We start from the raw sequence: 27,518 nt of genomic DNA on the forward strand, positions 1-27,518 counted from the left end.
AACATATAGTTATATCATTCCATAATATTATTTGTTTTTTTACTAATAGTTTAAAAAGTTATTCAAATGATCATATATATATTTAATACATCTTTCAGATACTGCATATAAGAGATAATGATGTAGTAGGAAAGGCAAGTGAGCACTCAGATTTTAGCTCCAGCTTTTAATGTCGGGTAAATTTGAATAACCACTTAAGTCATGGTGGAACCTCAGCTTTCTTATGTGTAAAATGAGGCAGTTCTCTACACAAAATGTTGCTGTGAGAATCAATGAGATAAATAATAAATCATGGTATTTAGTACTACTCAACACATCAGTTCTACTTGACATAACTTACAGGGTTATTTTAAGAACATAAGAAAGAAACTGTATAAATGAGAGTATTATGAAGATAATTTTTTATTAATAATACTGCTCTGCAAATATTATCTAAATCAGTGGTATTCATTACAATGAAGGGTGGATCTGTCTTAAAAATATAGTTATTTGAACTTCTTTATGGCTTTTGATTTCAATAGCCTGAAACTGGAGAAAAGAAGGCTTCCATATTGACTTTTTTTATTTTTAAAATTTCCTCAATTTGGTTTTGATTACTAAGAGCAAAATTTGGAAAACTCAGAGCAAATATTTATATCATAAAAGAATGAATAAAAATGAATGAAAAATATACATATCATACACATGAGCTTAGTTTTATTTCTACATAAAAAGGGGGTAACAACCATTTGTGATCTAAGGAGGGGTGGGTTAGAGATGATTGAAAGAAGAAAGCAGAATTTACCATCAGCATGGAGCGCCCTTCCTTGTCAGTCCTTTTCACTACCATCCACCAATTACCCAGTGGAGAGGATGGAAACTCCTAGATGTAAGAATCTGTGGATAGATATGATATTTACCCCAGATCCTGTATGAAACCATAGGAGAATTCATCATTGTAGAATGTTCTTTGCTAGCATGGAATCATTGCAATAGAGAAAAAAATGTTAGCAGTGTATGCGTAGCTAGACAAGGTCCAGAATAAGTCCCCACTCAGCAGTTGAATTTTCCTGCTGAGTATAGAAGAGATATGAAAATACAGAGTAGGATCAAGTATGAGATGAAAAGCAATAAAGAGCTGAAGATGCTATGCTTGCCAAAGAATTGTCATAGTAAGGGATGAGGAACTTTCTAGTAGAGTCCAACGGACAAGAAGCCTCGCTGGCTTACGAATGGAGAACGTGGGACCTGAGGAGAATGAGCCGATAGTATGAGACTGCTAGTTCTCTGCGTGTCATATTGCCTTTCCCCCGCTGAGAGAAGAATGGAAGTGTTAATCAGTAACAGACTCCTGAGGGTAAGAACACACTACCCCAAAGGTGGCATCTTGGCCTCAAATATCATAAACTGAAGGAATTTTTAAAATGGCAGAAGCAGGAAGGTAACTCTGACCCTCCTACCCCCTCATCCTTCTTCCTGGAAACAAATTATAAAACTCCCTTGTGAGATACCCTCTCTGTACCAGAAAGAGGGAAGACATTCTTGTCACCAGAAATGGGAAATCTGGGTCAAGAAATATACAAACAAGTCTTGTTAAACTAACCTTTACCTTCCTAGTTACTTCTTCGCCGCTTACAAGCCCCAGCCCAAACCCCTTTGTCTTGTCAGTTCTTCACAAATTTATTGTTTGTCTTAAAGGTATAACAGCTTCCTGTTCTGGTCATTTCCTCAGATCTTTGCTTACTGTGGAGACTGTCATGTACATGTAAAAATTCAATAAAATTTATATGATTTTTCTTCTGCTAATCTGTCTTTGTCAGTTGAATTTTCACACTCAGCCAGGGAGCCTAAGAGGGTTGAGGAAAACATTTTTCTCCTATAATAAGTATCTGCGAAGTGAACACTCCTTCTTCAGACTCATAATAATAGTAAGACTCCTGGAGCTCAGAATGCTCTCAAGAAAAGGGGAGTGGAGAGGGAGAGGGCTCTGAATTTGGTTGGCTGTCCAAAAAAAGACTTTTATGTGAACAGGAAGTGAATATATTTATTATCTAGATTATTTCCTCCTGCTGAGAGAAATGAGCATTTGAGAATTACATTGAATGTAATGAGAGGAAAATACTTTCATTTTTGAATATTTAAGTCGGTTGAACTACTCCTATGGCAAATTTAAAGCTGCTATGTAGTTTTATGAAATTGCATTTATTAAATAATTATTTCTCAATTTTATTAAATAAAATATATTTAATTAACATTTAGAGTGTCTGGTCATCATGAGATAATCAGTAATTTTTGTCAGCCTATAATGTGTCAATCTTTAAAATAGAAAAAATAAAAATAACTTACTTGTTTTATTACATTTATTAACTACTTTCATCCATTACTCTGGGCTGAGTAATACGAAATTGCTGATGTTTAATAATTTTTGAGCTATGAAAATAACAGTTTCATGTAAATGAAACTTAATACCCTGAATATCTAGATTTTGGGTTATCCTAGGTTGGAAACACCATGAATACATAATAAAAAATACTTGGTAAGGTTTACAGAAAGATGCATTTAGCAAGAAACTTATGTTTATGATGAACACAACATTGAAAATAATTTTTGAAAATCATTAGATTTTCAAGACTTGTTTACTCTTCTTACAATTAAATCCGATTTTCCTGTGTGGTCCAGAAAACAAAAAGAATTGTTTCTGGTATTGATATTTTGATTAAAACAGACTATTAAATTATTTTAAGTCATTTCAAAAATTTAATCATGTAATACTTACGATTGACCAAAACCTGGTTATTTTTCTACTGATTCTTATTCATTATAAATGTTGAAAGCATGCTCAAGTCAGCCTCGAACTTGGCATACTTATATATTCTGAACAGTAACAATTAAAGACTCATCAACTGGAAATATGTGTTTATTAATGCAGATAAGGTTGAGTTTTTAGGAAGCACACAAATGAAAGTGACAATTCAGGTGAAAGGAGTATGTTTTGGGTTATAGTGCATCATACTGTGCAGTTCTACTTTTTTGTGTTACGATTACATTATATATATATAGCTGTTGTTGTTGTTTATATATATAAAAGTTTGCCTCAGGGGTTTAACATTTCAAGATGCTGTTGATTATATTGCTATGTAGAGATTGCCGATCTATACTCCATTTAAACTTCTAGCCTGCCCAGCACTTTTTCACCAGCCTATCTGTTTCTGTCTCTGAAATCCTTTTATCCCCCAAGCTGTTTTTGTTGAGTGTCATCATGTAATGGTTGTTTCTCAGCCCCATCTCATCCATTACTTTTTCAATGGAGAAGACTGCATCAGCCAGCCACGCATTGGCTTTTAACCCAAGATTGCACTCAGTGTTGGTAGAGTTGCTGCCAGGCTGCAGGCACAGGCAGGGGGAAGAGGCAGATGACTGCAGATGACTTCAGCTGGTTGGAGAGGACCACTCTCACTCTGAGCAGCATCTGGCCTTTCCTGCAAAGAGTGTGCTGCACTTGAAGCAAAGTAGTCACACACAAATGGCCATGGATGGAATTGTTTGCCAAAGAGATTTGGGGTCTTTTATTTTCCCTTAACTGCATCAGGGAAGAATCCTTATCTCTAGCTTGGTTTCCACATAAGGGTTTTTGAGGAAGGGGACTGGGACAAGAAATCTGTCATGTAGTTAAGTAGATGAGAAATCTTATTAATTCATTTTTGTTTGAGAGTTGCTTATCTATGATTTTTTAAAAGTCAAGTTTAGTTCCTTCCATTTTTTTTTCTGAAATTACTTTTTGGGTAATATTTAAAAGTGAGAGACGTTTTGTAACTCTGTAAAATACATAGGGAATTTAACATTCCAGTGTACATAAGGAAGGCAAATTCTTTACTCAAATAAAGAGTATTATTCAAAAAAAGAGAAAAAAGTTTGCCTTTCTGAGGTGTACAGGGAGGTAAATCTTAAATCATTGAGCTCATTCTTTTCTTACCCTGTATTCACTTACGAAGCTTCAGTGGGGCACATGATAAGAAAGGTTATCGTTACAAATGTAAACCCGCACTTACGAAGTGCAGGTTGCAAAAGCAATGTGTTCTTTAATTGGGATATTGAAGTATGTAGGATTTTAGCAGCTGAAAACAATTTCTTTCTCTCTTTCTTTCTTTCTTTCTTTCTTTCTTTCTTTCTTTCTTTCTTTCTTTCTTTCTTTCTTTCTTTCTTTCTTCCTTCCTTCCTTCCTTCCTTCCTTCCTTCCTTCCTTCCTTCCTTCCTTCCTTTCTTTCTTTCTTTCTTTCTTTCTTTCTTTCTTTCTTTCTTTCTTTCTTTCTCTCTCTTTCTTTCTCTCTTTCTCTCTTCCTTTCTTCCTTCCTTTCTTTCTTCCTCCCTCCCTTCCTTTCTTTCTTTCTCTCTCTCTCTTTCTTTCTTTCTTTCTTTCTTTCTTTCTTTCTTTCTTTCTTTCTTTCTCTTTCTTTCTTTCTTCCTTTCTTTCTTTCTCTTTCTTTCTTTCTTTCTTTCTTTCTTTCTTTCTTTCTTTCTTTCTTTCTTTCTTTCTTTCTTTCTTTCTTTCTTTCTTTCTTTCTTTCTTTCTTCTCTCTTTTTCTTCCTTCCTTACTTCCTTTCCCTCCCTCCCTTCCTTCCTTCCTTCCTTCCTTCCTTCTCTTCCTTTTCTTCCTTTTCTTCCTTTCCTTTTTCTTCTTTTCTTGAACATCCTTCTGCAAAGGTCTCTCTTGACCCCTATAAAGCTCCAGACCGAGATCTCTTTTGGAGCAACCAAAGCAAAGAGTTGTAGGGTGTCTCTCTTCTATGAAGAAGCTTCAGAAATCTTGAGGAATAGTTGCCTCCTAAATCTGGAAAAGGGAATTGGATTCCATATATTCTTTCCATCTGTGATGTTCTAAGAACAGAAATGTGTATGATCAGTCTTGAAAACATTCCAGGAAAGTCATTTGGTGATGCAGTATGCATGACCTGTTGACATCTAAGATGAGTCTGAGATGCCATAGTGATTCTCAATGCCAAATTTGTTAATATCTGTCAACTGGGAGAATTTAATATTTAAATTATATCGTTCTTGTCTATGTTTCTACACAAGAAACCTTCCATTTCTCTTGCTTACAAAACATTCCTAAACACAGCATCTAAAGGAACAACTGTTTCACGTTTACTAAAAAACACAATACCTCAGCATTTAATTATTTAGAAATAATAAGCAATGACATCAACATTTCCATTTAATCTGTAGGTACAATGTTGAGTTTTGAAAGTCTGGTTCATTCAAGTTGTGACCAAAAAAATCCAGTTGTTTAAAACCTTGTGTTGCTATGAGTTTTTATGGGAATTATTTTTGCCATGGGAAACAGAATTATTAAGGTATTCTCATGAAAAACATCTTCCTTAAATTATTGTGGATTCTATTCATTATGGATTTTGTCACAGGCAAGATTATCATATGTGAAGAAATGAATGTTTTGGATATCAAAAGTGGTGAACTGGAAAGAAAACAAGCCAAAGTAATTTGCTTCCAATTCATGATAAAGGCCAGAGTCTGAGATGGGAAGAAAGGAAGAAGTATTTGGAGAAATGAAAAGGTGGGAAATGAAATGTAGGGGAAAATGGATGGTTAGAGAACAAGTACAAGTTAGTTAGAGTTTGCAAGACTTCATGATCTAATCCTTTGGGAAACTGGTGAAGCAGGAATAGAAAAAGGAGGACTCATGCAGTTGATTGTGGGATTCTACTTATGAAGGTGTGATTAATATTCAGGAAAATGTCAGATGTCAGTCAGTTGGGATCAGAAGGGTGTGCTTAGTTTTCTATTTAAAATTTTTTAATGTTTGAAAAACAAAATTGAATGAAATTTACATAACTGTGAGGAGACCAAGAGGAGATTGGTTCACTTTGGATTGAGGAATGACGCAGGGAGGAGAAACGAAAATTGAAGGTTGGAGAGAAGAGGCAGGCAGGGAGTGTAGTGGGGAAGAGAAGATTCCTTGAGTACCAACCATATGTTGGACACATGGATGAACTGTTTCATTCATGCTTTATCTTCTAATCCTCACAACAATAGCTCTATTAATAGATTTTTTTTCTAACGAAGTTAGGTAACTTGGACAGTGTAATTTAGTTAGTAATAGTGGTTGGCTTTCTTAAATAAGAAAACAAGCAAACTATGAAACAAAGGAAACAAGGAAATGAAAAGAAAGAGAAACTGGGTAAGAACCTGTAACTAGGTAAATAAAGATGGTAGACATTTCTGCTTAGAGAGAGTATGTGAGAAAGAGAAGAAATGATGTAAAATAGGCTATAGGAGGTATGCATGGCAAAAAGAACCCTAAGAAAATTAATGTCCAGTGTTCTTTTTATTTTTTTTTTAATTTTTAAATATTTATTTATTTTTTCCAGCATTCTTTTTAGACCCCCTTTCTATTCTGGGTATACTGAGTCTCCCTCATTTAATCTTAAGCATTAGGTATCTATGCATGCAGTACATTTTTGGTTCTTTGGAGAATGAAGGAGAAGGCCTCGTGAGAAGAATGGTGACCATTAAGAGGATAACTGTCAGCAGTTGTATTTCAGCGTGAGAGGTGGAAAGAGAGAATGACTGTGATTCCCTAGGGGAATCATGAGACATCTTGGAATTCTGAATGTCTTTCAATATATGGGACATGGGCCTGATTTTTAAAATACAGACATTTATGAAAATGTACCCAAAGAATAGAAGATTGAGAGGAAAGCAAATAAATGAAATAATTCAATTTTAAAATGACTTTCTTTTTTTTTTCTAAAGATTAGAAATAGAGGTTTATAAATACTTATAGCTAGGAGGGTAAAACTGTATTTATGAGAGAGGTTTTGAAACTTACTAGCTAGCTATGTAGTCACATATAATTCAAGTAATAATTAAAGTAGATTGTTTCTGTTCATTAGGAAGGTTCGGCTAACATGTACACATAGCTCATAATAAAAGTGAACAGCTTTGCCCCCAAAACAGTGTCCCACAGGCTAGATATAACCTATACCATGGTATATTTGCTCTGAATAGTGTTTTCTTTTTTTCTTTTTTATTTATTTTAACTTTTTTTTATTGAGTTATAGTCATTTTACATTGTGTCAAATTCCAGTGCAGAGCACAATTTTTCAGTTATACGTGAACATACATATATTCATTATCACATTTTTTTTTTGCTGTGAGCTCCCACAAGATCTTGTATCTATTTCTCTGTTATATACAGTATAATCTTGTTTATCTATTCTGCATATGCCTGTCAGTATCTACAAATTTTGAAATCCCAATCTGTCCCTTTGAATAGTGTTTTAAAACATTAAAAAAACAGTGTCCAAATTTAAACACTGGGAGATATCACTGAATTAGCTGAAATTTTGGCCTTTCCTGAAACATAGTACACACTAGCAAAGGGGATTCAGATTCACAGAGGGCAGCGGCAGCTGAGGCTGAGTACTTGGTGCCCTGCTGTCTTCTTTGGATGGGGTGAGCGTGCTCCTGTTATCCGCAGTCCAGTCCACACATTTGTGTCCCTGTTTTGCCTCCAGATTAGCCCCTGTAGGTTTTTGAATTATTCCTAGGAAAAGAGACCTCTCTCTGTTTAGCCCAACATCTTGAAACAGACTGTTTTGGTTATGGAAGCACTGTTTTCTCTCTCCTCCTTTCTTTGGCTTCCTAGGCCCCGAAATGGCTGGGTAGCCAAAAGTGATACACAGAGACAGCAGAAGTGAATTGTACAAGAAATCAGGAGACTTTTTTAATTAGGGGAGCAGATGAAGAGTAGGGGAAAGGAAGATGGAATTCTAGAGATGGAGTAGAAGAAATAACTATTAAAAGTTCTTTGGAGGTGAGACTAGTTGGGGAGTTTAAATAAAGGATGCCCAGTATTACATTTTAATGCATTTTCTGTCCTCTAGTGACAGGACTTTCTCTGTTTCATCCTAAGCCTTGCAGAAGATCCTTTTCCACGTAGTGCCAGCTGGGTAAACACTGGGAAATGAAGGGAATGGGATGCTTTACTGGCTTCCCATTGGTTGACAAATAAGTATACACACAGGAGGCATAACAAGGGAACAAAAAGAGAATTCAGCAGAGGAAGGAACTAAAGATGATGAGGAACTGCTCCCAGCTCACCCTTCCTGTATACTGGGTGATAAACTAATCTCTATGTATCTCTTGAAATGGGGAATCTAAGCCTATTTTTCTTTAAATATCACAGTGTGACTCCTGAAAGTCAGAGGGAACACTGATATTTAAGAGTCCGACAAAGGAATCAACAATAGTTAAAACATTCTGTTAAAAATCTAAACCATGAGGGGCTTCTTTCACTTTAAACTTTGTTTGAAGAGTTGTTGTTTTTCAAATCTTAACAGCAGGCAATTAGACAGAAATAATTTCTGTCTGTTGAGATGGTAAATGTAAGTATCAAGAAATCTATCTGAATACTTTAAGGTGCATACATATAATAAGGTGGACTCACATCTAATTAGAAAGTTAGATTCTAAAGTAAGAGCATGAGACAAATCCTACGTTTAAAATTATTCTGAAAAATTTCTATACTGCCCTTCCATCATGAGAGTGAGGCTCTTTGCATTAACTCTGTAACCTCATACCCTGGGGAAGTAGATGACAAGATAAAGTATATCTTCCCACTCCCTCCACCTACTCCCACACCTCAAAGTGCAAGCACACAGAATAAGAAATTGAATGTATGTAAATGGCACTCCACTATGTCTTAAAATATGTTGATTTTGAGAGTTCTATTGTAGTGTGATTCCTGGTACTCTTTTTAAAAGTGCCCTCAAGTTTTGATCTTATTTTTCTTTTCAGTATGCTGTTTCTAATATTTAAATAGAAGAACATTTTTATAGGGCATTTAATTAATATGGCTTACTTTACAATCTCATTGCTTTGGGTAACCATGAACTTTTTTTGAAGGGGGCAGGCTGTGTTTCATCTTAATATGGTACAGCTAATGTTGTGTTTCTTAAAGCAGTGGTCACCCTTTGCTTGTGGGATATGTTACTTTGTAAATAACAGCCTGATGAAACTTACTGTGTGGCCTCAGTTTTCTTTTCAAGCTTGCTTTTAAAGGAGGCTGACTCATCCAAAGGAGGATTATTTAATCAACCCAAATGCTACCTACACAGTACTGCACATCTCTTTACAGTTTGTGAGATACTAGTAACTCTCCTGACTGTAAAACCACACACACACCAGCTGTTTCCCACACTTTTTAACAGTGCTGAGGAGAAGATGGGAGAAAGGCACCGAGCTGGAAAAGTTTTATGAAATTTTTTTAAAAATTAAAAGCTAAGATTGACCTGATTCTAAGTCCTGTAACTTCTTTTTACATTCTCTTCTCATCTATACTTACATTTCTCTTCTTTATATGTACTTCTTATCTATGGCCTTGTTAACATTAAGTAAATCAGAAAAATATCTAGGATTTAACTAAAACGTTATTGTTTTCTTTACGGTCCTAAAACAAAACTTTATAATTTATAAATGTTTTGAATAGAGCTAAAATCAACACATCCTGTTTTTTGTTTAATGACAACTTTTAAGGTGTGGCTGGGGACAGGATTCATCCATCTTTGGGTTCACTTAATTTTGCCAAACTGAAACTTACATACCAGCCTGTCTGTGTTTCTATAAAATTGTTGTAATGTTAGCATGACCATGGGAAAAGGTTTTTTTTTTCCTTCCCAGATTGTATTTTATTACTGCTGGTCCAACAAAGATTGAACCAAATTGTAAAATATATATCTGGAGTGCATTTCTGTTGAAAGAAAAGACAGATAGAATCAACCCCAAATAAACTTACTTTGTTGAAATATTTTATTCTGAAGGGTACATCGCGTTTAGAATGGGCTTATAGTGTAGCTGAATACTCTACAGAAAATTACTCTGAATAAACAGATGATTTGTATTTGTCACATTAATGTTTGCGAATTTTTAAGAAACCTATGAAACCTGCACTATTGAAAATTGCATGTGTGGTCCCAAGGATTATCTCAGTGAATTGACCAGATTGTTTCTGTCATTTGGAAGATTCACTTAACACGTGCTAATAGGCATGATACCTCTTTGCCACTTGCTCACTGAGGACTTGCAATTCTTCATCCCTGCAAAAATGCCTTTTAAATGATTATATTTGCATTTCAGACCAGAAAGCAAAGCATCAAATATAGATGTACACCGAAGATTATTTTGGCCATCTGAGAAGAAGAAATATAGGAAAAGTTTCGCTTAAACACCATGGTGCATGTGGAGGTACTTGAGCTAAAAAAAACGACACTAAAATATATTTACAACTATATAATTACTGCATCATATGTAGAAGCAAGAGCTACAATCTATATTCTCTTTACATTTAATCCCTAACGGGTAATTTACTAGGCTCCCTAGAAAGTATAAAATGACAGTGCTCTGTTCTCAGACCCTGTTAGCCATCTATACTGTCATGTATAATTAAAGGAGTAGAGTCCCTGCTTTGAATCTTACATTCATGAGGACTTCTTGTACTGTAATCAGAATTGTGGGCGTCTTAATACATTATTTTTATCTCAGCTCAGTGCTATATATTTTATGCAACTATTTTGCCATTAATTTTGTTAATACTTCTTTTTAGTCACAAGGAGGAGATAGTAAAATGAAGTCATTAGCTGATCATCAAGTGAAACAAGCCAAAACACATGGCTTTTCTAGGCTATGGGTTATGTAAGCCACTACATGCACTGAACCAGGAAAGGATTTATTAGCTAGGCTATTGGCTTCCGTTCTATTGTAAATACCTCACCTATTGGTATGAGTAATAGAGTTGTATCAGAAGGATGGTATAGAGCTAACAGATCAACCTTGGAGGGCTCAGAGTTGCCTCTTGAGGTATTCATTGGAAATTTATTTATGGCTGATCTCACTGGCATTGCTGGAAAATCTTTCTATTCTACTAAACAATTTCACTTTGTAGGAAGTTTCATTTCCCTTCCATTGCCCCTTCTCCTTTCTCTCACACACACACATTCCCATATGATGCACACACACAGAGCTTCCTCGTATTATAAAGATATCCTTCAAAATTACTTCACATTATTACGGAGTGTATCTTTCAAATATGAATGGGTGAATTTATGATGGTGAAGAGGACGTTTATGTTAAAACCATTAAAATGAAAATGTTGTGAACAGACATTTCTTTGGGCAACAGGAAATGAAGCAGATTGTGATTGGGTTTGAAGTTCATATCATTTCCAGGGATAAAGAGACTCTTTGATGAGTAGAAACTGATTTGACTATAGGTTTCCTTGTCAATTCCTCACATCAGTGAGTTATGAAACTTCATTCTGACAGCAGAAAATTAACTCACTCTGCTGTCTTGATTGCTTTCTCACAGAACTCCCTCCATGGCTCTGTACCAGCAATTGTTGAAGCAGGAGAGGGAGAGTGGATTTGCTTCGTGGTGGGTTGAGCTCCATCCCCCATGAGGGCAAGGGATCTGAGATGGGGAAGTCAGCCAGGAGGGAAATATTTCTCATTACTTCAGTAGTCATAGCAAAATTTTAGGTAGAGAGTTTTATCTGTATAGAGATGTGATGGTTGCTTTACCTAGCATAAGAGGAAAAGACGAAGCAGTTTTATCACCATTTCCTTGTTAATTAAAGTTTAGGGTAAAATTATTTCTCCCTTATAGAGGCCAGTGGGAACATCTACAATAGGAGGATTTTGGCCCAAAGCCCAGTACAAGATGGAGTGCAGAAATACTTTCCAGCCTGGGGACATTTGATGGTCACTAACAAACACTGGAACGCTATCGTGATTTCAAACTGGAAAGCCTGGGAAGGTGGGATTTTTTAAACCCTAAATAATGTGCCATTATTCATTGACTCAGGAAGATTATAAAGGGCTCATGCTCACCAGGACCTAGGAATGTCTGTGAAGAAAAAGGCAAGTTGTTTGTGCCTAATGATTTTCATCCTCTTTGTGATTTCTTGGAGGCTTGATTAGTTTGATAAATTGGATATCAGTTTATAGGGGCCATGCACAGGGTAAGTAAGTAACCAGGAATATTTCATTTTCTTTACAATGTAGAGTATCACTCCTTGGGTCACTTCCATTCCCCTGCTGGACAACGTGAAGGGTCTTGGTTTGGAGCCTAGCAAAAATGGGACTGATTATTGATACAAAGAATTCATTGAGTACAGATAATTACTTTTCATTTACATACATTTTTTCCTGTCCAAGTCACTAATGGAGGGTGGGTGGCCCTTTCTAAGAATCTGGGTACTTTATCTGAAGAAATTAGTTCAAAACACAGAATCTCTTAGAAGTATCATATTATCCTAACATTTTATGATACTTTTTCATTCTTTTTTGTATTTCTCAGCTGGCTTTAAATTAAAGATAACTACTTACTACAAGAAATAAAAACTAAATTTTCTTACTAGCTGACTAATTTCAATTTTTCAGTAACTTGCTAAGTGTATGCATATGGATGCATATACATATAAACATACAGTTTATGTATCTATAATCTCTGTTCTTTAACTAAAAATACATTTTTTCCCTATGAGAAAGTTGTTTTGTTTCTTTTGTACAGATTTTATTTTAAAAGCATTCCCAAGGTATTAGAGGGTCTCGAGAAGATTTATGCCCAGACATGTGCTAAATGGAGAATGAGTTGACTTTGGATAAGGGCGGGTGCAAGGGTACCAGCTAAGAGACTATTGCTGAAATCAAATAACAGGAGTGGCTGGGACTAAAGTGATGTGGTTCAGATTGAGAGAAATGAGAAAGTTATATTCTCAATATGAAGCCAGATTGACTTGCTGGTAAGCTGGATGTGGGATGTGAAGGAAAGAGAGCAGTCATAGATGACTCCTTGGATTTGGGTCTGAGTAACTCCATAGGCTGGGGTGCCATTTACTTGGATGGAGAAGACTTGGAAGAAATGGCTTAGGGGTTGAAAAAATAAATCTTATTTTTGCTATGTGAAATTTGAGGTGCCTGTTTTGCATTTCTAATTATAATCAGTAAGTAGCAGCTATATTTGTAAGTTTGGACCTCAGTGAAGAGATAGAGACCTAAGATATAAATTTACTATTCATCTACATTTACATTTTATTTAAAGCCATAATTAGTGGGTGAAGTATGTGTAAATAGAGGAGAGAAAGGATAAAAGATACAATCTTGGGAGTCTGTGTAAATAGAAAAAAGAAAGAATATGAGACCAGGCTCTTGGCCAGTCTTACATTTAGGTTGGGGGAAAAAGTCAATAAACAAGACTGAGAAGGAACAGTTAGTATGTCAGAACTCAAGTCAGAAGAGTATGGTTTTCTAGAAACTAAGAGACAAGACGTTTTGAAGAAGCAAGTACCAATCAACTGTGAAAATACTGTTTGACTCAGAATGAATTATTTGAGAAATGTGAGAATGTAAAAAGCACTTATCTGATCTTGAAAGATGGAAGTCATTGTTAATCAGGATGGAATATTCCTCATGGTAGGAATTTCAGCCTGTCTGGGGTGGGTTAAACGCAGTGTAGAAGAGGAAATATTATAAATACAACAGTTTAGAAAAGAAGAGGAAGACACAAATGAGGCAGTAAAGGAAGAGGAACATGTGATCAAAAAGGGATTTCTAAGGTGGGAAAGAATTCAGCCTGTTTGTCTGCTGATGGGCATGATTCAGTAGAGAAGAGGAAATGATGATGTAGGCAGAGGGGTGATTTCAGGACAGACGCCACCAGGTAGGTGAGTAATTGGTGTTGGGAACATGGAGTAGTTCTTATCTTATCATTTCCACTTTTTCAGTTAATTAAAAAGTGAGATTTCAGCTAAAGGAAGAAAGCAGGGGTGTTGGAGTTTTGAAGAGAGAAGTGTGAAGTAGTTTGATCAAAAAAAAAAAAAGGAAATTGAATTAATAGGAAAATGTAATGTTGAGGCTGTTTGGTATGGTAGTAGACTTTGGCACCTGAGGATTCAGTGGTCAGGGTTTCAAGGATTTTAGGATGAATTAGATGGCTTTTGTCATTTTGCAGAGGCATGAATTTGAGTCACACACTGGAGAATGAAAGTGTCTCACCTAGGTGGTAAATAAATTTCTCTAAAAATTCATATAAGAAGATTCAAAAAGACAAACTAACAATGAAAGTAGACATTTTCCTTTCATATTATCCCTAAAAAGAAAGCATAGCATTGAGGTTGAAAGTGAAGCAGATATCAAAGAGTCTAAAAGAATGATCATTCTTAATGAGATAGAAGTTTTAGGTACATTAAAGAGTGAAATGTCTAGTTTAGTGACAACCTGGACTAGTGACATGAACAAGCATACCCCGTCTTTGTGGAAACATGATAAAGTATGACTGGAATGTTCTAGCCAAGGTTCCAACTACCCACATGAGGATATTCTCAAGAAACACGTGGCTCGACTAAAATGTGATTTGAGAGAAAATCAAGAGCCTAGACAGTAGATTCACAAAGGTTCTGTAATGTATCCCTCACTACATCCAAATTACTTCACTTTCTGGCCCATAGTTTTCATAACCCTCCTGTTTCCAGTTGTATTATAGGCTTGCAGATTTAGGTAATAATCACTAAGTTCTGTTTCATCATCATTCTGAGTATGTAGAAAAATAATTATTTTCTTTCTACACTGTTGAGTGTATTTAAAGATAGCAACCAGTATTTGTTTCATACTTTTCTTTAAAAATCACTTTCAAATTTATATCATACGATCATTAAATCAGCCTCATCGAATATATATTGTTAGTATCATCAGTGAAGTTTAAAGAGATTTGGTGATATGTTTGTGCTCATACAGCTGAAGAAGAAACCAAGTTCAGATTCCAAAAGTGCCCGCTGGTTAGCACACCAAAATAATAATGATCTTCAATCTTGCATTTTTTATTAAGCTTTTTCTGGCCAAGAAATTCCTCAACTAAGTTTTGTGTTTAATTGCAATATTTTTCTTGTTTAAAATCTTATTTTGCATGTGACAAAATAAGAATTTGTAATAAGGGAAATCTTCAGAAACAACAAATAATAAATAAATAAAATAAGCTCTGAAAGAGAGTCTTACAAATCATCCAATCTAAACTCCAGCTTTACATATTAGACAACTAAGTCCCAGAAAAATTGAGAGAGTTGTTGCAGGTCATTCAACTAGTTAATAGGATTACAGCTGGGATTATATTTCTTGACAACTATCTCAGTGTGTTTTCCATTGTGTTACACTGTCTGTAAAAACTTAACTGCAAAACCACCAAATTTGAGAGCTGGAAAGCACCCTAGAGATTGAGCTTCAACCCTCTCATTTTATGAAGGAAGAGATACAGATCCAGAAAATTAAATTGTTGCTGCAAAGTTACATAGTGAGTATAATAGGAAGTTAATGTGGGACTGTGCCCGCCTCAGGTTTCCACTGAGGTGCCATAAGGAAAAGTATCAGATAGCAGAGAGTGTAGGCAGACATCCCATCCCCATATGCTGATTTTTAAAGGAAATGGCACAAAAAACCCCTATGACTCTTGCACCCCTCTGCCAGATCAAGGACAGGAAAAGATATCAGAGATAGTGGAAAGGTAAAGATAATTGGTAAGGAGATTTCTGTGGAGAGAGCTTGTACTTTACTTTGAGACCCCAAACTTAAATTTTGGGACATGCAGATTTCTCAGCCCAAGCCTTAGGTTGTCTTTGAGAGAACCATTTGATATGACCCCACCACGTTTGGTGGTAAGAAGAGCACTGCTTTGGGTTTGCTTAAAGTCTCAGAGTTTTCACTGAATATGCCACCATTTCTTGTGAATCAGATATGGGCCATTTAGAGTGAAAGAGCCAACACGAGACTTTTGGATCCTGTTGTACAGTGCTGCACCAAGGGGCAAGAAGACCTCAGCAGCAGAAGAAAGAAGATGCACTGTGGAAATGCCTAGGACCTGAGACTGCAGTATTGAGCTACCAGCTGACAAAGGGTTTAGGGCTTCTCAGGAGGGAAATTCTGCAAAGCCCAAGGGAAAAGAAGTTGATTTTTATCATCCCTCAAGATCAGAGATGACAGTCAGCCTGTGATTGCAGTAGTCCTATGAACTATCTAATCTCTTCATTCTTTGCAGCTAGTGAGTGAAGGAAGATCTAGATCAGGACAAGGTGAGGGCAGAGCGACAACTGCGGGCTTTTAACCTGAGGCATATCTGGGTTGCAGAAGAGGAAAAGATTTACTGATCAAAATATTGCAGTGGACTTTCTACATTCTGAAATGAGACTGTTTCTGACTTAAAAAGATTAGAAGACATTGTGTCGTCTAGGAGTGAGGTCTGGGAGTCAGTGGGAACAAAGCTATGTGACTATCAAAGTTTGCATCTGGATAGTGAAGGTTACATCCAGAAGAAGATAGAACTGAAGTTGCATTTTGTTCACAGTCCATGGGTCGACATGTATAGCACACTGGTTACAGGAATCATCACACAGTCTCATCGAGGACTTCTGCCACTGCACTCTGCTGTCTCAAAGTGAAAGATGTGAGCCTTGAAAGAAGAATAAATTTATTTGGTTTTTATGACTATTTGTCACAGAAAATTGAGAAAATATTCATATCTTGAAAGTCATTGTTTCTTTTTAAATTTCCTCACATGATAGATTTTCAGTGATGTTTGGCGAATGAATGAATGCGTGGGATAAAGGGCTGCCATCACTGAGAGGCATGAGATGGGGACTCGCTACCGGCAGACAAGCAGGAACAGCTGCAGACACAAATGCCAATCAGAAGGGAAGCTGACGTCTGGGGCAGCGAGGGAAGAAAAACACAAACATTCTGCTGTGTGCCAAGACTGGCCACTAGGCCCATCCCAACTGTGTTTAGGACACCAGCAGTGAAATGTAAACATGGGTCAGCCGAGTTATTTTACTTTGGCCAAGTTATGTACACAATGTGTATCCAGGCTTTCAATCAGGAAAAGAACATATGGAGCTTGCTAGCCTGTTTTTAAGGCTGTGGAACTTGCAATAAATCTTGTTCTTTCCACCTCAGAAGGATCAACAGGGACAGCAGGAGCCCTGCCTTTTCCCCGCCACAACTGGCTCTAGCATATGCTCAAAATCATCCTCCCTGACTTGCACTCTCGGAACTGGACTGCAGCCACCAGTGGGGCTTCTTCCAGACTTAGTGCACAGTTACAGCACTTCTTTCAGCCTGAAGGACTGGAGGCTTGACATGAGTGACTTAGCAAAGGTCCAAGGCCCGAGTGTCACCAGACTGTTCTGTCTCACACACTGGCTGAAGAACTTGGTTATGGATGCAGGCTTTTATTCTTAGGCAGAACCCAGTATCCTGATAACACAGGTAATGTTAATGCCACATGCCCTGTGCCATGCCATTGGAGAGAAACATGTAGGAAAGATATGATAATGAATTATCAAGAAAGCAACCAACCGTATTGTTGGAATTGCACTGAAGGATATTAGAAAGAGAAACTTTTTTTTTACACATTTATAAATCATCCATAGAATGTTTGATGTTGTAAGATGTAAAGAATAGTTAGTGGTTAGATTATTACTTTTAGACTTTGGTGGAAATTTTCCAATCATATGGCTTGTCTTGTGAAAGTAGTATTTTTTGTTTCTTTCCTTGATTAATTCAGACACCCTGTAACAATATTTCAAGTGTGCTTTTAGTTAATCTACCCTCAGGTAGCCAATGCCCCAACTTGTCACACTGCGAGCCATTTCAGGTTTTGTTATATTAAAATATACAGTCCCGTAAAGCATATATGATGGAAAACAGTGGAAATCTGCAGTGCTATTTTAAAAATTTTCTCAATCCTGATTTGGTAGCTTGCATAAATGGCCACAGTTCTCCCCCTGTTCCTGCATCCAGGACTTTAGCAATGTGACTTTACACTTCTAAAATCTTAGCTGACCATATAACTTGTTTTGGCCAATAGAATGCAAAGTAAGTCATATTGTGCCTGTTCTAAGCCTGGGCCTTAGGTTATTTCTGTCACCCTGGCCAACAAGATGAAAATGGCACCCATCTGAGTAAGGCCATGCAAATTTGGTGAGTGCCTGACCCACCAGCTAATTGTAGCACCATAAGTGAGCCAAATGAAGATTAGTTAACAGCCACCTCACCCACAGAACTGTGAGCCAAAAATGAAAAGTTATTGCTGTAAACCACTAAGTGTTGGGTGGTTTATTATGTAGCAATAATTAGTTAATATTCCTCGTTATATCATTTATGGTGTTCATTTTCCCCTCATTTTTACAAGTCCACATTCTTGGCCAGGAAACTGTGAGATTGTCTAAAGGTTTACTATTGGAAAAGACCACAGCTAAAGGCAGACTTTGTCTCTATGCCATTGCCCTGGTTCACTATAACTTTGGGAAACTTCTGCCTCATAAATATTATTATTTTTTAATATATTTTTATTGAAGTATAGTCAGTTTACAATGTGTCAATTTCTGGTGTACAGCACAATACTTCAGTCATAAGGGAACATACATATATTCATTTTCATATTCTTTTTAACCATAAGTTACTACAAAGTATTGAATATGGCTCCCTGTGCTATACAGTATAAACTGGTTGTTTGTCTGTTTTATATATAGTAGTTAGTATCTGCAAATCTCCAACTCCCAATTTATCCCTTCCCTCCCTTTTCCCCCCTGATAACCGTAAGTTTGTTTTCTATGTCTGTGAGTCTGTTTCTGTTTTGTAAGTAAGTCTGTCTTTTTTTTTTTAGATTCCACATGTAAGTGTTATTATATGGTATTTTTCTTTCTTTTTCTGACTGCCTCATAAATATTATTATTTTCATTAACACAACAGAGAAAAGAAAGAGTAGAAAAGAATCCCTTGTCCCACTGCTTTGCAGCTGTAACATCACTGGCCATGGGGGTCAAGCATAGGAGTATACCATCCAACCTGATTTGGGGTCATGAGCCTTGAGGGTAGTAAAGTGTCTTTTTCAATTTTGTATTCCATGTAGCCCTTAGCCCACTGCATTAACACACAGTAGTGGCTCAAATATAATTGCAAGAAATTAAACCGATTTCATTTGAACCACTAACTGTAATAAGGGAGGACATAGTACCTTCTGCATCCAGCAGTTGCATCCCCGTTTTATATACACTACCCAGCTTTGTGAACAGTCTGAGATACTTAGGAGCCTGTGAGATTTGGTCAGGATTTGTGTCAGCTCTCAGGGAATATTCAAAGTTTAAGAAAATCTCTAAAATCCAAGAGACTTATATCTGCAGGTACTCTGACTAGACCCAAATTAACATGTAGGTGTCCAGAAAGGTCTGGACTGAAGAAGAAAGCTATCAGCCACTGTCTAATTTCTTAAGCCTTAAACATGTGAATTAAAATTCTTTGGGTCCAGGCTGTGATCTGAGAACAGATTTCTTCCCAGGCTTTATTACATGAACTCAATATCCTAGAGAGTAAACAACTTTTCCAGGCTAGCGCACAAGAGCTACTCTAAATGTAGAGGTATAGTATGATAATCAGTTTGTCTTTTCAGGAGGTTGCCAGGAGATCCCCCCCAATGAGACCCCTCTCACCTCCTCATTCATCACGCCCCTCCATATGCTTCAGCTGTCCTGAGCACTTCCTCTGTTTCCTACTTCTGTGCTTTGTGCATCTTTTTATTCCTGCCTGGATTGTAATTTTCTTACAATGTTCTCTTGGTGTCACCTTTTCAACTTTTAAAAGTCAATTCAAGTGCATTCTTTTCTATAAAATCCTTCCCAATTAAATTCCTCCACACTCTTATCTAAGTAAGATGTCTCTCTTTCATCATGATTTTTTGGTGTGAGTGTGCGTGTATGTGTGTGTAATATTTTATTGTTGATTTTATGGGTCATTTTGGCTAGAGTTTATTACCAGATTTTTACCTCTAGAAAGGCAGAAACCATTATTCATCTATTTTTTATATGAAATTTCCAGTTTAGTGACTGTTACATACTGACATGCAATGAATGTCTACTGAAAAAATGTGTAAATAAATATTATATTGTCTAACATTCTGCTTTTTAGAAGAAGTGCTTAATAAATCATTCTACACATGTGCATTTTCAAGTTTGGTGGGTTTAAATAAGTATTATTTGATTGTGATTTGTTGCTTAACATCTCCATAGTAGAAGGACAAATTCTCATGAGCAGCAGTGTTTCATAATATCTAAGGGAAATATATTTTCCTTTTTAGTCACAGGTTTGTGCATTAAGCCAATAATGAAACAGAAAATCACTTACATTGCTGATTCATGCCTTATTCACTTAAAATTTTTATTAATGAGATGAAATTCTATATGTAAGTAATTGTGAGCAATATGCAAGTAGTACATATAATTATGCATTTATAAAAAACTAAAAAGTAGTCATAAATGGTACTTTTCCTACATAATTTATATAAGAAAAAGAACTTATTTAAAAGGCACACTGAACCAGGAAAAAATATACCATATAGCCTACAACAGCAAGTGACTAAAATCACTGTGAACAGGTTTAAATTATCTTCATTTTACTTTCTATTAATATAAAAATAAGGGCAATAATAAACAATTCTGTTCCTCTAGAGATTGTAAATTGGAATGAGGAAAAAAAATAGAATAATCATTTTGATTGTTTAAGAAAATAGCAAGCAGCCATCACAATATAAATAATAAATTTTCAATTGAAAATAAGTGTGTGATGAATTGAGATGACATGATGACATTAATACTTCAGGATATCTCAAATCCTTCCATGAATATGATCCATGTAATAAAAGCTGATTCATTTTCACTGTTGGCAAACTTGAGAAATGTGTCAGTATCCTAAATTGAGAATAAAGGAAATGACCCAAATACTTCAGAAATAAAAACCTTCTCAAGAGAAAAAAGAAAAATTCTTGTTTCTGAATTATTTAGTTTGGCTTTCAGCATTGGTCAAATTTCCTGAATAGCTTTTCAACCCCTGTTATATTTATATTAATACATGTATCAACATATAGGATTGGCCAAGAGGAAATACTGGGGGTAGAACAGAGGTAGAAAGATGGGGAGAAGCAATGCTATTCTTTCCCCCCTTTCCTATCTTTCATAGGCTTTTCTGCAATATCTACTATCTTATGGCTCTCTTTGGACCAATTCAGCTGCACCCTTGAAAGCTGCACTACCTGCCAGATGGTTCAGGGGATGAGCAATCACCAATGAGAACTTAAAATTTTTTTAAATTCACTAGAATCAGATGAAAAAGTGATCTCTCCTCTTGCCCAAATATGCATGTTCCACTATTCATTGAACTAGCAATATTCTATCTACATTTGACTTTCCTGTCACAAATTTCAAGATATAAAACCAGTTTACTGCTGAATTCTTACAAGATAGGGGATATTCTATTTCAGTAGGTAAGGAATACATCTTTTTATCTCTTCCTAATTGAGGTGAAGGAAACAAACACCCTATCTACACTATAACAGCAGTACATCCTTGAATTTTAAACATGGCAGTACAAAAAGCAGTAACTATTATCACTCATGGAGAGTTAATGTACATCAGGTGGCCTTTTAAATTATATGAACCCTACAAAGGAAGAAGAAAGATACCATCATCAAATTCTCTGGGAGCTTCCATTAACCATAGCTCCATGAAATAAGGAGATCCAGTAAGTATTGAAAAAGGTTAATTTTTGATAGGATTAATTACAACAATATGAGAAATTCAGAAAAAAAGTCATTAGATAATTTATGGCTTTTGTCACATACACAGTAAATTGCATATAAATCAGTATAATTACATTTAAACAAAATTTAATTGTAATATCTACTGTCATCTTAAAGAAGAGCATTTCTTATTTAATCACTAAGATTCCACAAGCTCTTTAATGTTGTCTTTTAAATATATACAAACGATGCTCAATCCTACTAGGCCATTTTGTCATGTGACGATTTTTCTGTGAAATTAAGGGCCATTTCAACAGTGCACATTTTCATAATCCCTTTAGGCATTTCCTCTCCTGTGTTTGTGGGAGATGGGGTGGTCCATTCAAACACCCTTCTATCTCAGGATGACACTTTTCATAAGATTTAAATTGTACCTCAGATCTGTTGACCAAAAATCTTTTCTATTGATCCTTAACCTGAAACATAGAGATACTAGTAATTATCAAAGATGATCACCTTAAATTCAGTGGCACTAAATACTTACCAATAGATCAACAGAACGAAGTATTATTCATGATGGGTTTCCTGATTTGTGCGTCTTATCTCTAGACATGCACTGCCCTTTACAGTATCCAGTAGCCACATGTGGCTATTGAGCCCTTAAAATGTGGCTAGTCCAAATTGAAATGGACTGTAGATATTACATACACACCAGATTTCAAACACTTAGTAACAACCAAAAACTGTACAATAGTTCATCAATAATTTTTATATTGATTACATGAAATGATAGTATTTTGGATATATTAGGTTAAATAAACATATTAAAATTACTTTCACCTAATTTTTAAAAATGTGGCTCCTATAAAATTAAGAATTACCTGTGTCATTCACATTTATGGCTCACATTATATTTCTGTTGGATATCAGTATTCTAGAACAGGTTTCTTCAAGTCTCAGACACCTTCTAAAATCATATAACAATGTACATACACAGTGAGTTCACATTCCTGTTAATCCTATCCATGGCTTATAGGTTAAGAATTCCTGCTCCAGATAACTTACAGTCTACTTTGGAATTAAATAAATATCAAATAATCATACTTACATTTTGCTCTCCTAACTCATCACCTGATATTTGTTTCTGAACTGCATTCAGATTGTAGTAGGCATTGGTTTTGGAATTACGTAAGAATTGTTCCAAGTTCTTGATTGTATTTACCAAGGGTGTTGTTAGGATGTTATTCATTGCATCATGAGGTTCCAGAGATATATCCCCCATTTTATATTACAGATGCATCCCTGGGAAGTTAGAGCAAATAATCTTACAACTTTAAGTATGTTCTCACTCGACAAACTAATATTTAAAAGTAATCTCTAATAAATCCTTTAGTAAATTAAATGAGAAAATTAATAACTTTTTTGCTCACTTTTTGATGAAGACTCTCATTTAGCCACCAGAAAAAAATTAGGCTAATTCCCAAATATCTGAAAAACAACATGCCATTTGAAAAAAGTAAACTTTGATTCATGCCTCATCTAAATTCCTTTCTGATGACTAATAGCTTCCACAACTCTGTTGAAGCAAGTACTGAAAAAAAGTCCTCACGTTTAATTGGTTTCCATTTCTTCATCCATAGAAGTAGCAGCTTGTATTCAGTGATCTTTGAAGTTCCTCTTATCTCTAATTTTCTTTGACATTTTCTTCTGAATCCAGATGTTTAGTATATTCAATATCCTTAAAGCAGAATACATAATTACTGGTGTTGTTTGTGATTCAAGACTAAACTATACACCTATATATTATTTCTCTGCTGCATTGCAATAATTATGTAATCCTCTTTGTATTTAAGGAGTATTTGATTTTAAATTTTATTTATTTTGAACACTGGCACTTGCAAAATATCTGTAGAGTTAGCAGACCACTCAAGGTTTTAAAGTAAGGAATCTGAAGCAATTGGTGATAAAAACCTTTCTATTTTTTCCCACATCTAGTTTTTGTTATCTATTATCTCTTTTTCTCTCCTCTCATTTATCAATTCTGAATATCACCAAGGAATTTATTAAAACTTTAGAGATACAGAACCATCTAACCTCTACTCTAGAGTATTTACTGCTTCTAAAGGAAGAGTGATTAAAATCCTTTTAATAGTAGAGTGATTGTTATAAAACATTGTACTTTAAAGCTTTTAAAACATCCTCTACTAGAAAAAAATACAGCCAGCACTGAGTTGTCCACAATAGAATGAAGGGAACATACCAATAGGTACACATGCAATAGGTATCTTTTACTTGTCTCAAATCATGAAGCCTTATTTGTCTGAACTTCTGGAATTGCTGGAGTGGTGGTAGTGGTGGTGGCCGATGATGGTGGTAGTAAGAGCAATTCCTCTAGTTTCACAAATACCTCAAAGTTTACCTGGCTGTGGTGAGACTGTCCCTGAATGCCTTGGGGACTGTGGGTTTCACCATAATTCGCATTCAGGGTGCAGTGACAGTGACTGCTTTTTATAGGGAGGCGTGCCTGTGAGGACTTCTTAGAGCCAGCGATAAAACATGAGTACATTCTTCTACAGTTGACTTTTGAAAAGATAAATTATTCTGTGAGTCTGGCAGCTGTTTAATTTATTTTCAGATATTTTGTTTGTTAATTGGGGAAAGTGAATTTAGCATAAACTGGTTTTTAAGAGTATTTGAGAATTTATGGTTGTGGGTGAAAATGGTCCGATAATTAATGCTAAGGGGAAAAGAGAAGATTTTACAAGTTTAGAATCAAGGAAGCATTGGCCACAAGTTGTGGTGTGCCACAAGGAGCCATCACTAAACTATCTCTGTTTACCTGTCCTTTACCAAAACGTCCCATTTTAAATGTGTCATAGCATCAAAACACTTCAACCTGTGCTCTAACCTGAAAGGAACTTCCAGTTCCTGATGAGAGTCAGACAAAGTGTATGATACTTCTACACAATCAACAGATCAGTAAAATTGCATTGCCCTAGTGATTAAAGCAACATTTCCCTACTTTCAGACTTGAACAGAAAATACAGAAATACCAGTCTGTGGTTTCACTTGGCATTGCAGTGCATTGAAAGTGACATCACTTGCATGTTTGAGAAACCAGGTCAGGCTACTTTTACTGATACTAATTGGCAAAAGATATGGTGAATGGCCTGGGGATTCAATATAGTTTTGCATCAATTATTGCATGAATCATACAGCTGTTACATATTGTTTTTCTGCCAGGGAAGACAGTAAAAATTAACTGAGCAAAGAAAAAAAAAAGAAAACTGTTGTTTAACAGTGCATTCCCATGATGACTTCTGAAATGTATTTGTTTGAAACCACAGCAACATGATTTTCTTCTTACAAATACCAGGATAGTGATCTAAAAGCAGTTTCAAAATGTGGTTCCGTGATCTCTCTTTCCTCCCAACTCATATCTTTCTTAGATACAACCTTCTGGTTTGGGGAGGTGGAACACTGGAATATGTCATCCTTAAAGAACAATTCTTGTTGTAACTAATAGGTTGAATTGACACAGGATGGAATTATTCCCTCCTGAGCCTGCCCATCCTGAAACAAGTCCCTGTGATTGAAGTGGTTAGTAATACAGTATATGAAAATGATGAACAGTCTATATATTATACTTTTAAGTAATGCTCAGGTATTCTTTCTTCCAATGAATTCCATCCCAATTCTAAGATTTCAGAATTTATATGGGGATAGTCCTGTTCCCATTTGAGAGAGTCAGCAATATAATGAGTTCTGTAGATTTTATTGGCATTGATTTATAGCTGTCCATATCATAAGAAAAAAATCATGCTTTAAAAATGTATCTGATTTACAATCAAATTAATGATTGTCAGCAGCAACAATTGAATGTTAAAATATTTACCAATAATGGGGAACCTACGATGTCACTGTGGAGGTGGTTTCATCTTCACTGAGGTCAAAGATTTTTGTGCAATACTTTACTTGTAAGAAAGGCTTTGCAGGTAAATATAAGGAATATCAAGTTGGATTTTTAAAAAGTTTCTTATTTTTTATTGTAGTATTATATAGTTATTTTATTTTGGTGGGGGGCTGTGGTAATTGAGTTTGTTTATTTTTGGTGGAGGTACTGGGGATTGAACCTAGGACATCCTGCATGCTAAGCATATATATGCTCTACTACTTGAGCTATACCCTCCCCCTCATCAATTGGATTTTAAGTATCTACTTCACTGCATTAGGTTTTCAATGTAAGTATGTATTGTAAATATACGTTTGCTTGCATGGAATATTTTAACATATGGTCCAGATACTCTATTATAGAATTTTCTATAAAAACCAATTTATAATGATGGATATGCATGTAAATAGTGGAGACATGATAGTACAACTATGTGATATACCAAAATATGTGCTAAAATGTTTTAATTAAGGGAAAAAGGAGACATACGTGTATGAAAAATAAAGTATTTGTTCTTAATCTAAAGCCAATTACCTAGACTACAATAGAAAAACATGTTTCACATTTAAAACATAATTGATACAGCTTTTATAATATTTTCATTATCTTTTAAATTAGGAAGGGTCCTTGAACTTATGATGTGGCCATCAAAATCAGAGTAATGCAATCAAAATTGAATTTTGGAAGTCTAAAAGAACAAAAAGATTCATACTTATCAATTAATAATCAAACTCTTAAAATTATATTTATAAACAGAAGATTATGTTAGACTTCCAAAAATACGGTTAGTTTTCCAATAAAATCTTTAAAAAGCTTTAGTAAAGCAATTACTAAAATTAGCATGAAAGTTTGATCAAAAATCATAATTTAATTTTTGTGGCAGAATCATTTGATACATTTCACAAACATAATTATGTGTGGACACTGCATGTTTTATTATGAAAATAGTGATTTCCCCTTTCATATCCTAACATTATCTCTACCATCCACCTCTATCAGGTTACTTTGTGTTCCCACCTTGTGCTACATTCCTGTTTTCTTGTCTTACTCATTTCATTTTAGGGACTATAGTCATTCCAGAGGCTAAACTTAGACTGATACGCTGGTTGGAAGAAATTTGCAGACTCTGCCTTATGACAATATTGTATTATACTATTGTTGAAAATAAAATAGATTTGCCTTATTCATCTAAAGCTCCTCTGTCCATTTTGGTAACCTTTAGTCACATGTAGCTATTTAAATTTAAATTAGTTAAAGTCCAATAAAGAATTTGGTTTCCTTAGTCATACTAGCTACATTTGAAAGGCTCAATAGCCACATGTGGTTAGTGGTTAACATACTGGACAATGTGGAACATTTCCATCTTGCAAAGATTTCTGTTGGAGAGCATGGATAAAGTGGATCTATTGGCAAGCTCTTCTGGACATGCCTAATAGAATTTTATAGTATTTTTATATATACAGAAAAGAATAGTGACTCTACTCCTTCATAGAAACTCTTTAATAACAATCCCAGAAGGCCCAAACATGAAAGGTACAGCAATAAACTGGAATAACATTATACTTGGAGACTAGTAAATTTCTCTTTTACCTTTATCTTCTTGATTTTCCAGTATCTTCTCTTCTTCCTCTACTACTGTTTAATAACCCACATTTGTGATATTTGATCATTTGCTTTTTTCAGAACTTTTAAACAAATAGAATGATTAAAATAAAAGTCTCCACTAGGGATTCTCTGAATTCATTTCTGACTCACCATTTAGGCTACATGTCCCTGCAGAACACTGACTTCCCAAGAGAGAACAAAGTTTACACAAGATCAGATGCTTGGAATTCTGATGGCAAATGTACAGTATATGCTGACTTTTTATTCTTTAATACATCAAGTTTATTGGCATATCAATTTATTATCTACCACTGTATTTCAAAAATTGTTCTGGGCATGGAGGAAACTAGATCAAAA

General features: G+C 35.4%; 1 protein-coding gene across 10 annotated transcripts in view; it reads left to right on the forward strand.

The window, feature by feature from the left end:
• Positions 1 to 12,409, forward strand: part of PROS1 (protein S) — a 269,581-nt gene extending 257,172 nt beyond the window's left edge. For 8 of the 10 annotated variants that reach the window (XM_072967094.1, XM_072967080.1, XM_072967048.1 and 5 more), the window contains 3 exons: positions 5,398 to 5,549; positions 10,133 to 10,240; positions 11,657 to 12,409. The gene's annotated coding sequence lies outside the window, so the exon portion shown is untranslated. The remainder of the gene's footprint in view (positions 1 to 5,397; positions 5,550 to 10,132; positions 10,241 to 11,656) is intronic. The other 2 variants (XM_072967074.1, XM_072967054.1) reach the window with 1 other exon arrangement.
• The last annotated feature ends 15,109 nt before the right edge of the window (positions 12,410 to 27,518 follow it).

The sequence above is a fragment of the Vicugna pacos genome, chromosome 1, assembly GCF_048564905.1.
Source record: "Vicugna pacos chromosome 1, VicPac4, whole genome shotgun sequence".
NCBI lineage: Eukaryota > Metazoa > Chordata > Mammalia > Artiodactyla > Camelidae > Vicugna > Vicugna pacos.